The 10,678-nt window shown below is 36.8% G+C and overlaps 1 pseudogene; it reads left to right on the forward strand.

Annotated features, from left to right (window-relative positions):
* Positions 1 to 4,105: 4,105 nt before the first annotated feature.
* LOC149240331 (glucan endo-1,3-beta-glucosidase 3 pseudogene) lies at positions 4,106 to 5,335 on the forward strand (annotated as a pseudogene).
* Positions 5,336 to 10,678: the final 5,343 nt, after the last annotated feature.

The following is a 10,678-nucleotide window of genomic DNA, read 5'->3' on the forward strand; positions in this document are numbered from 1 at the left end:
TCAAGATGGTAACCTTGTTAGGCCTTGGGAACCCGGAAGAAGTTTCTTGCACTGTTGATCACACAGACTGACGGAAGAGAGTTGCTCCGGGGGCACACCTCCAAAACTGCTAACCGCTCAGGAGTGGTGTCAGAGCCAGATTGTGGAACCCGATGGTTTTGATTAACAGAAGATAATTGACACAAAATGAAGGGGCTGGAGGACTTTTCTCTCTCTTCTAGCAGGACACATGGTAGAATTTGCTTGGATCCTAGGCATGGTTTGAATTTCAAAACACACCCACTTGTCTAATTTGACAGTTTTCACACTTCCCCAGCCAGTTTCCACAATTTGAACAAAGAACTTTGAAGGTATTGTAAAATTTCAAGTTGTATTTGATGGGAAAATCACCCCGTGATGGGAAAATTTCCTTTCAAATTCCATCCCTTCTCCAAGTACCCAATGATGGTAGGTGATGTCAACATGATGTCATCCTACTAGCCTGAGCCCCGAAGAAATCAACACTGCTCTGGAAGGATTTGTCGAGCTGACTAAGCATCTGATGACATGGGAACTGTCAGTGACTACTCACCCCGATAGGAAGTTGATTGGCCGATGGACGTTATGAGTGGTCCCACTTGATAGCTTGGCCCGAAAATAATACCATGGTGGAGGTAAGTAGGCACAGGTAAGGAATTCTCTGGGAGATGAAGTGTCGGGACATAGAGGAATGACAGGAAACCTCATGGCAAAGACACAACCAATGGAGGTAAGTCCGGGTGATCCCATGGGACACGTCAACTCGACGTTATGGTCTCGGTAGGTGTGAATGAGGCCTAAGATTATTGCGTCGGAATAGATGGCTATGGGATAAGAACTATCCCTCGGTCACTTCTCATAGATACAGACCAGGGGCACAAGGGAGTAAGAAGAGGCTAGGGATCTTGGGGCTTAGCACTCGATCTTTGGTAATTTCGTGAAGAGACAAGACTAGTGGTGTCGAACCCATCACAAGGGTAACTCAGCCCGCGAAGGGCTTTAACATGCTAAGCACGTACAATCTTATCTAATGGTCACTCAGTGATCCTGAGGAACCACTGGGATTGATCCCGATGGTGGAAGGAGGCATCAACTTGAAGGTAGTTGCAGAAGGAGGTCAAAATAAAACTTGCTATACCCCATTCCTTCGCCTAGAAGAAGGGTTTGGGTACGTTACAAAAATTCTCTACATTGGGAAAACATAACCATTTCATAAGTAGCCCATTCCCTCATCATCAATTTCCTAAAACAATTTCTTAATTGATGTTTTTCTATATTAACATGTGGTAGGTGCAGGTAAATTCTACATGACTGAATCATGTGCTCTTAAATTCCATGAGATTTTCCATTTAAATTTCCCTTGGAATTTTTAGTTGGATTTGTCATGTTTTTCAACCATGTCATCCCATCCCAAATGATATTTGCCTAATTTTATTTTTTAACTCACACTAGTAAATCCAGTTCCACTTTGAAAAATGAAATTTGCAATTCACACTAGTTTCTAGTGTGTGTTATATTTGGCCATGTTTAGTCCTTTAAAAGTTGGAACGATTTCAGAAATTTTCCTTGCGAGGTTTTTTGCGGGAGAAAAAAACTCACCATATTGCCATATCTAGAAAAATTATGTGCTTTGTATCTAGTTTACATTTATTAAAGAAGGGATTATTTGTGCACTCTTATATAAATGCATCTTCTGAATACCAACTGATCATCTAATGAGTTCAATGAGAAGATTCAAAAAAATACTTGCATCACGATTTGGTATAGACAAGTTACCTGTTTTAGAGAAACCCATTGAAATCCTTCAAATTAGATGAAGTTCGATGTCTTTCAACTTTGATTTTCTCAAATTTACCTGTTGAAACAATAGTAGTTAAGAACACACCCCTCTTTAATATGTATTAGTTCCTAGAATTCCACCCAAAACACTGAACACAACAAGAAAAATTGAATGAAGTCCTTGCCTCTATGCCTATTCAATGCAGAAGCAGGAAGCCTATGCATACATGAAGTGAAAATTGATTGCATGGAGATTGTGGAAGTCCACCCAAAACACCAAATGCAGCAGGAAAAATTGAATGGAGATATTGAATGAAGTCCTTACCTCCATGCCTATTCAATTCAATTCAATGTCGAAACAAACAAACAACCTAGGCATACGTGAAGTGAAAATTGATTGCTGGGAGACTGTGGAGGTATAGGCAATGTTGACTGTCTAGGTGCTAGTCCCAAATGGCAATTTCTAGTTGGTCCTAGGAAGAAGAAAATTGAGCGATTGGATTGGCTAGGGTCCCACTGCAAGCTCACAAAAAAATTCCTATCGGCATAAATATTATTATAAAGTTTATTTTTTATATTATATATAGGTACACAGTCTAACTTACAGATGAAATAGACTTTTTCATTAGAATTTGGAAAAGAATTTCAAGAAAGAATTTTATTTTTTGTTTTTTAGAATGTATTTTTGAATGCATAAATGGATTGAGTATCCTATAAACCCTTGGACACTTGAGTTTTACATCTTAAAAAACTTAAACTCAAGTTTTTAAAAATCTTTAGCAATTTTTAGTTAAAATTAACGAGAAAAAATGTTGTGAAAAAGGTCATTTCGTCTATAAATTAGAATATATATATATATATATATATATATATATTTTTCCGGGGAAAATAGAGTTCGTAATTTCTATTAAAAAGAAGATAATAGAGATTACATGTTGTAGATGCCAAAGCATATGCAGTAGTGTGGTAAATACCACTTACAATAACCAATACTTCTGGGAAGTATGCAGATACAGCCCTCAGACAGGGCCTCCAGAAACAAGGTGTGTAAAGCCCACAGGGGGCATCCAGAAACAGGGTATGTATCCCCAACAGGAGTATACGCCTACCCAAAATAGCTAATAAAAACAGTAAATAAAAACATAAGCTCAGAAACCGGGTATGTAAACCCCAACAGGAGTAAACTCCTACCCTAACAAGCTAGTACAAACAGTAAATAAACGATAGCTCCAGTGGGATGTGCAGAAAAGCTGCAACCAGAGGGAAGAGGCACGAAATGAAGCCATACCCCCATCCCCTCAACTCTCCACCTATAACCCGCAGAAATCCACACATCTATCCAGTGAAGCCAGAAAGGAAACCCATCATAGGCAGCCGTAGAAGAGCGGCACGAATCGTTGCAGATCCCTCGACACTCTCCAAAGCTGCAATGGAAGGCTAGCAGAGGACCCAAAAAATGAACCCAGCAACAGCAATGGAGCCTGAACAAAATGCAGAGGCGGGTCGATTCGGGGGCAGAGGCGGCTAGGGTAGCCACCTCGCCCCCATGAAGGAGTCAGGCCCGAAACCCAAGACCCCACACAGCACCGCAGCACAATAGATCAGAGGCCAAAACCCCCCGCAGGTACCGCCAAGTCAAAGGGCTGTTGATGCGCAGAGAAGCTCTAAGAATCAGAAGCCGCCGCCGCTCAGCTCAAAACCGGAAACACCGTAGAGAAAACCGCTGGTAGCAGGCCACTACTCCCCCGGAATCGCCGAAACCACCCGCTGCTGCAAGCTCCAACGAAGGTCAGGTGATGTAGCCTGGAGGGCGACCAGATCCCCCGCCCGCGGAAGGTCTTGCCGCCGCAGGCTCAGGCAGCAGCCAAAGCCGAAGAAAATAACCCTAGTTCGCCGCCGGCTCTCCCCCTCTCCAGCCTATCTATATATATATATATATACAAACTACTATAACACTATCTACAAATATAATTCATTTAATTATGCCGAATGCATTTTCTCTATGGGATTTCTATGTCCAAACATTGTTCATGCGAGCCAATCTGAATGACCCATTTTCGTCCTCCTCTGGAAGATAAAAAACGTACGTGTGGAAAGGTTTTTGTTGTGGTCGTTGTTTTTTTTTTATCATTGACAGCGAGAAACTTCTGCGATTTTTCATCTTCACTATCCATCTCATGGACCTCAAGCAACTTGGGCAATATGTGAGCCTAATATTTCACTGCGGTTTCTTGCGCTTCAGTGGTGTCATTTTGAGGACAAGAAAAATGAAGGGAAGGTCAAGGGTGAGTAGAAGTTGGTTGTATGGATGGGTACTCAAGCAAATGAAATTGTTTTCAAAGGCATGGAACTCAAATGTAGCAACAATTCACTTCATGTCAAGGTACAACAAGTGAACCATGTGCGGCTCCATGATGCAGATCAAGGAACTTTGACATTTTAGGTGAAAACAGTAAGAGATGTTGTAGTAACAGTGCCCAAAAACCAATTGCTAGGGATAAGGTGGTCAAGCTCCATTGCAACTAGTTGGGTGAACATGAATGTGGAATCCTAGCTTCCAGACACCAACTTCAAAGGAATCTGTGTGGGTGGCGAGGTTCTTACTACTATTCCCAATGTTGCCTTAGATCTATTGTCTATCGTGAAGTTCTTGCATTCTATTCTCGTTGTAGCCAATCTGGACAGGCAGGTCAAGGTTTCCAGTCCTCATTTTTCTAACATCATCTTAGATTCCTTTCCATCCTCTCAGGCCTTCTTCAATGGGAGATTTAAGTCGATTCTTCTGCTCATGCTCAATTTTCTATAGAAAAATGATTATTTTCTCATGCTTAACATATATCCCTATTATGTGTACATGCAAAGAAATGGAGTGGTGGGATTGGACTACACCCTTTTTAGCCCCTCCCCACTAACAAAGAGGCAGTGGATGCCTATACAACGCTATATTACACTAATGTTTTCAATGCCATGATTGATGTTGGATACTTTGCCATGGCTGACTTGAATTTCACAAACATTCCAATGGTTGTGTTTGAGACAAGATGGACCTCAAAGTGTGTCTAGATTGAACCTCCTACCATAGATGACAATGGCGAAACTTATCATAGTAATCAAGTTAGACATGTCCTCAACAACACAGTAACTCCTAGGGATCCTAACATACTAGTCAATACATACATTTATGCATTATTCAACGAGGATATGAGATCAAGTCCTATTTATGAGCAGGATTGGGGACTCTAAATGCCAATAAATATCTAGTGTACACATTACATTTGATAGATGTTGGTACAATTCTTTCTAATGACATTTCCATTCAAACTTCTGAATATCAATGGAAGTGGTTGACCCTAAACTTGTCCAAGTTTCTTTGGATTGGGCATGCAGTCCTGGACAAGTTGATTTCTCCTCTTTTTTGTAAGGTCAACCTTGCTACGATCCTAATAATGTTAAACAACATGCTTCCTATTCCTCTGATAGTTACTACCACAAGATAGGCATGGAAATTATATCTTGTGGCTACCATAACCACTACTGACCTAAGGACGTTCGATTTTCCAATCCTTGAAAATATAGTGTAGACCCTAGTGTTGTTCAATAGAGAAACATTCCTAGTTAAGTCTGCTAGTCATATGCTCTTGTTTTCACTAAGAGAAGCTAGGTGCTCTCTCAGTGAAAACAAAACTGATTATATATAGAAGATTGACGATAAAAGAAGACTGATTAGATACACATACTAGATCCTTTAAGTGCAAAGAGGTTCGTATTGATTTTTTTCCTCGAGGTAGTTAATAGTGGAAGATAGGAAAAATAAAATTGATAATATATATACATTGGATCTTTTATGCATGGAGATATTTGTACTTAATTATTTAATTTTGTTAGGAATTTCATAAATCAAGGGAATATATAGGTTTTCACTCAATTATTTATTTTGATCCACTTAGACACTTAATAGATCCAGGGTTCCTATGAATCTGTGTTAATAATTTCATTAGTTGAACATAGGTGGCTTTTAAGTATGCTATGGAGTTATCCAATGAGTTCATTTCTTTAATTTATTTAACTTTATGTGTAATGGCATATTTGAGTCTTTTTTTCCACAATTTACTTTCCTTTGAAGCAAATTTCTTTCCATGTATTGTTTATATTTGTTTGATATAATACATATCAAAGAGTTTCAAAACAAAATGAACTACCTATCTGCAGAGAATTTTTTGTGATCTCTTTTCTTTCTCAAGCCAAGTCGTCAAAGAAATCAATAAAAGATTAATTGATCTAATTTGTTTGTATGTTTTGTCAGTCATGGCTCATGTATTTATCGTGCAAGGCATGAACTTTTATGAGATTAAAGTTGATTGAATGTTTTGGAATTGATCGTTTCTGGGTCTTTTTCTAATCAACATTTGTCTAGTATGGGAGAGCTTTACTACTTTCATAGTTGTTGTCCTTCATTTATCTGGTTTTCATAAAATAAGATCTAAAATGAATATTAATCTTGCTTTTATGATTTTATTTATAGTGGAAACTAAACTTGTTGTTTGAAAAATTGGTTACAATATTGGTGCAAATGGGACTTTGGCAAAGGACACCGACACCAACACCATTATGTTTAAGCAGTGGTGCAGTGCAACTTCACTTTCACATGTTGGCCTATATTTATTCCCCTTCTTCTTTGGACTCCATTATCTTTCCGATGAAAATTAAATAGTGCAATGGATTGGAATCATTGTTTCCCTTAGGACCAATAGGGCTAATGGAATTCAATTAGAACCTGATACACATGGGTTCAACATGGCTTCCAACTTCCTCGAATTAAGGTGTGATCAAGTGTCAACTAATAAGAAACCAACTTAAAGGACGAAATTTCCATTGAATTAGAGAACGAAAATAGCATCGACGACCGCATCTACGCTGTGGGAGACAACATCGTGGCTCCTAGCTCCGACCTTAGCTCCACTGAAGCATACGATCCCGCCATTGACGAGTGGCGCTCCATTTCTGACACTTCAGGAAGGCTTAATGGTAGGAATTTCATCAGGAGGTATTGTAGCCACAATAATTAAAGTGGAAAAATGACCAGTAACTCAGGGAAATTGATTGTAGTTGTATTTCCAAGTTTTGGTGAGCGATATCCATCAATTGTTTTGTTCAAGGCCATATGGGAGGAATGCGAGAAGATGCAACCAGAAGCATGATGTTTCCAAGAAGTAATTCTTAAGTGTGTCAAAATGCAGTCCTTGGGTTAATTATATGTTAGTAATGGTTGCATATTTATAGGGAAAAAATGAGCTGCAGGAAGGAAAACCATTCTAAGAACAATGGACATTACTAGGAGTTCAGAATAGAAAAATTAGTTGGGATTTTTTTTCATTGTTTATCAAGACAGTAATTTCAAGAATACATTATGATAAGTTATTGGGAATCCTCGACATTGGGCATTACATTATGATAAGTTATTGGGAATCCGTGGGAAAGTTTGTAGGAAGCATTATCACCCACCGCACCACATCACTAACTACAATTTTTTTCAAATCAAAATTAATTTAAAGTGTAAACATAAATTTTCGCTTATATTGTCTATTAACCTATGACGCATTAGTTTCATGGTTTGGTACAGTGGAATACACAAGCGAAATTTGAGAGAATATCATTATGCATAGGAAGCATATGTAGTATGTGGAAAAAACTATTTCAACATCTTAGATATTTTATATTTATATGGGTCTTTAAATATGTAAAACATGAAACCAAAACATTGCAGGGAACTTTAAAACTATCATCATTAATCCAGTGTTTTCCAAATGCATAATAGATGTTACAAATGAAAAATACATTTAATGAGAAGAGAGAAAAATGACTAAAAAATTGAAAGGAAAAGTTTGTTGTTACCAAAGCTCTCCATCACCTCACACTTGGGCAAGCAAGCGCACACACATAGAAAGAATTATGACACTGAAGCTAAAGAATTATGGGGTTTTTTTGTCAAGTTGAAAGCAACTATCAATGCCTAGAAAAGAACTATGAGGGATTTTTTTCAAGCTCAAAGAAACTTTCAATGCCATCTTGAGGGAGAAACTACAATAGACGTTGATTAAAATGGTGTTCCCAAATGGTTGGAAGGTAGTTGTAATAACTTTCCTATATGAACATGGAAAGCATAAAATTATAACCACTTAGAGTTATTTTAAAGAACTTCAATAATATTATCTAAAGCATCCCTTTGCTTTCCACATTATTCTCACTCCCTCCTATCGGTGTTCCTTTTCACCTCTCGGTGCAATTGCTAATTTATCGTTATATTAGAACGAAATAATAAAAGAAATTTTTAATTATATTAAATTGAAGTAATATAAAAAAAATGATTTCTTTTTCTTTATTAAAATCTAATCACACAATTCTCAATAAAATACCAATATTTATAAAAATAACCAATATCCCTACCACATACCACTATGCAATCTTTTTATTATTATTATCCAATTTTAAGGTAGCACCCAAGCCAAACACCTAATTGATGTATGAGAACCCCTTGTTTGTGGGACAATGGACCCACCTTCGCGCAACGATTTGACTGCTAAGTCTACGAAGGCATACATACTCTACCCCCCTCTTGTTTTTGAACCTATGACCTCTTAGGAGGAAACATGTGCTCTTAACCATTAGGTCCACTCAAGCTCTATTGAATATTAAATTTTATAAAACATATTATATAAACCAAAGATTCTACTTATTTAATATCCGATGGCCTTGTCCCATAATGTCGTCGAGCATGCAGAACAAAACAAAGGAAATGCTTGGAAAGGGGACAATAACAAACAATTATTAGCATGCTGTCATATTTAGCTTATAGAAATTGATGTCACGAAACCACCATCTATCATTAAAGCGGTGAGTTGGTGTGGTTATGTTCACCTCGGGTCATTGAGATGGAAAGGTGATGACCAATGTCAGTTCTCCATCCTATTGCATATCTACCAAATCATTTTATCTGTTTTGTTATTGTTGTACCTCTGTAGATAATTCAAGGTTAGGAATTATGCTAGAGAATATAAAATGTTTTGTTGGTTTTTAAATTTTTTAGGATGACCAATCTCTAAATTGTTTGAATAGGTGCAATTCTTAATTACTTATGAATAAATATAAGGGTTGATTCTTCACCTCTAAATAGTAATTTATCTTTGATTTAGATGTGCAGGGTTGAAACTTTAGAAACTATATGTTTGTTAAACATCAAAAAGATTATCTAATCATCGTATACAATGTATGTGTGTAAAATGTTGCTACAACCAAACAATATATGTTTAAGAAAATTTAAGGGAAGATGAAAATTTATTGATGTAGAGGAGTTAAATCAAACAAACGATTTAATCAACTAATCTCTGTAATAGATTATAACTTCATGGGGGATTTTATACAAATTTAAACTCAATATTATCTTACCCAGAACTCCCATAAACTTCAAAACATATGCAGATAAAACATAGTGAAAATAATAACAAAGAAAGACATACAAGAACACAATTTAAGAAAAATATTACATCTGAGATTGGATTCCAAACTAAATAAATTTATAAAATAATATCTATTTTGAAAACACAAATATTTCTAAATATAGAGGAAAAAATAGGAAAATAAAATTGCTTAAGCTGTTTGGCACTAAATTCGAGGCTGTTGTTGATGACTAGGCTTAAAAAGATGCTCTTTTATTTTTCTTTTTTTCCTAATTATGTGTCCAATTATTCCTCTAAACTTGCCTGTTGTTGCTGAAAGCTTCAAAATTACTCCTATAAAATGTATTTGCTAATGAAATCAATGAGTAAACATATTTTCTCCTATCTTTCCTCATATGGAATGGTGGCTTTGATTAACTTTATGTAAGTCTCATCTACTTCAGTGTAGTTCTGAAAAGTGGGTTTGACTACAAACAAATGTTTGATTTCATGATTTAATCAACAAGTCAAAAGTCAAACCCTCAATGAAAGTGTTCCTTGTAATAGTCCCTCTGATGTTGGAAACTATTGCTTTGTCTGTGGCTATTGAATACAACCTTCACTAGTATTATTCAAAAGTAATCATCTTATCTCCAATTACCCTTAAACCTAGCAGTCCCTTTTGATGCAACACATTAAACTTTCTGTGAAAATTTTGGAGGCTGGCTTCTAAATTGTGGCATTTGTTTTCAAGTTGCAGCATTAAATTCCTTTTGATGTGAATCTTTCTAACCTCCAGAATTGTTTCAGTTATGTCATCTATGTGATATTGTTCAAGCTATTTTTTCATTTTGAATTCAAAATCCTGATTAATGTTGTTGAATCATGTCTTTTTACCCAATTATTTCTTAAATTCTGCTATTAATTCCTTTGATTTTTCTAGTAATGTTTCTTGTTCAAATATGTTGGACACCTAATCCTCTAAGGGTTGGTGTGGAAGCTGAACAGCCAAAAGGAGTCGAAGAGAACACTTGGAATATGAATCCAAGGGTCACATCATGTACTATAAATGTATACCATTTGTTAATAGTAAACGTACTCTCCTGTTTATCATTCATATTATGTTACTACCATGTGTGTGTTTAACATGGTATTAGAGCAGGTTATCTCCTACCTTGCTCAATTGTGAGCCACTTGTTTTCTGTGGCCTTTTTATACATCTCAGTCTCGTACCTCTATTATAGACTGCCATCTCTGTCAAACCTCTATTGTTGAATGAGTTGGTCAAGAATTGAACGTTATAACATACCTTGAATTTTGTGAACTGCCTTAATACGCTGCTCTCTGTACCTGTCAGTTTTTCCTATTCGCCGCCTCTCAAAGATCTGAATGTCCATTATTCTTCATATGTTCATTCTTGCCTGAACTTGAGCGTTTTCAATGTACGC

The sequence above is a fragment of the Pinus tabuliformis genome, chromosome 8, assembly GCF_031772625.1.
Source record: "Pinus tabuliformis cultivar Carrire ecotype Pingquan chromosome 8, CPIR1, whole genome shotgun sequence".
NCBI lineage: Eukaryota > Viridiplantae > Streptophyta > Pinopsida > Pinales > Pinaceae > Pinus > Pinus tabuliformis.